A 1,736-nucleotide genomic window follows, 5' to 3' on the forward strand; every position below is an offset into this window, starting at 1 on the left:
CTACAATTTCTTCTGGTCACTTCCATAGAACTTATAGAGTCAGAGAAAAAGCACACTGTCGAGCAACAAACCTGATTCTCAAGTCTATGGACTAGGTTAACAAAAGGGCCCAGGCCAAACCTATGAGATAGAATCAATGACCTAAAGTTGACAAAAATAAGACAGAATTAAAAATCAAATACGGGGGCTGGGAATATGGCCTAGTGGCAAGAGTGCTTGCCTCCTACACATGAAGCTCTTGGTTCAATTCCCCAGCACCACATATATATATATGGAAAACGGCCAGAAGGGGCGCTGTGGCTCAGGTGGCAGAGTGCTAGCCTTGAGCAAAAAGAAGCCAGGGACAGTGCTCAGGCCATGAGTCCAAGGCTCAGGACTGGCAAAAAAAAAAAAAAAAAAAAATCAAATATGGACACCTCCACCTAGGAAAGAGCCATGGCTAAAATGGACCATCCTATTGGAAAAACAAAAGTGGGGGAAGGGATCATCTTTGCCTCTCCCGAGGAATGAGCCAGCCTATCATTCTACTAGGAGAACTGCTCTCATTTAACTGTTAATCCTTCCTAACATGTCAGACACATGTCTTAGTGGTTTACAGAAAAATACAACATAAATTAATATTTATAGCAGGTGGCTATAGAAGAATAGAGTAAGTACTGAGAGACTGGAGAGATGTTTCACATGACCTCGCTTTCTCATCTTCAATATTATGCAAAACAGCTTGCAAATACCATGGTTCACTTGTAACTACTACATTTTAAAAACTGAAAAAGTGCTGAATAACATTTTAAGTGAAAAGGTTTAATTGCGGGCTGGGAATATGGCCTAGTGGCAAGAGTGCTTGCCTCCTACACATGAAGCTCTCGGTTCAATTCCCCAGCACCACATATATGAAAAACGGCTAGAAGGGGCGCTGTGGCTCAGGTGGCAGAGTGCTAGCCTTGAGCGGGAGGAAGCCAGGGACAGTGCTCTCAGGCCCTGAGTCCAAGGCCCAGGACTGGCAAAAAAAAAAAAAAAAAAAAAAAAAGGGTTAATTGCAAAGAACTACTAAAATATTCTATAAGTCTCCACAAAAAACCTCGTTAGTAGTTTTTTTCTGGTCTCTGACTTGAAAAGTCAAGAAGGAAACCTACAAATCAGTCAGCTATAGAATAATAAAATAAGAGAAAAAAAGAAAAAGAAAATAAGATTACTTGGCTCAAATTGCAACCAGCAAGATAAAAGAAAAGATTTCCTCTATCTCACCATTCCTTTCCTTAACTTGTAAATTAATGACACTTTATTTAATACTTAATTTACTTCTGCCAGTCTTGGGGCTTGAAGTCTGGACCTGGGCATTGTCCCTGAGCTTCTTTTTGCTCAAGGCTAGCACTCTACCACTTTGAGCCATAGCACCACTTTCAGCTTTTTAAAATTACGTATTACTGAAGAATCAAACCCAGGGCTTCGTGCATGCTAGGCAAGCACTCTACCACGAGGCCACATTCCCAGCCCCTATTTAATACTTTAAAAACCAAAGTAAACTCCAGATCCTACCAACTCTAAGGAAATTAGGGTGACACACTCCAAGTAACCCAAATACAATTGCTGGTTAGATCATTAAACCAAGTAGCATATGCTGAGTAGTAAAACTGAAAATGTTCATGGAGCACAAAACAAAGGACAGAGCTTTCCCCCCAAAGCATTTTATCCAGCAGCACTTCACCAGGAAGCTACGTCCCCACTTCATTTTTAAA

The sequence above is a fragment of the Perognathus longimembris genome, chromosome 3 (genome assembly GCF_023159225.1).
Source record: "Perognathus longimembris pacificus isolate PPM17 chromosome 3, ASM2315922v1, whole genome shotgun sequence".
Taxonomy (NCBI): Eukaryota; Metazoa; Chordata; class Mammalia; order Rodentia; family Heteromyidae; genus Perognathus; species Perognathus longimembris.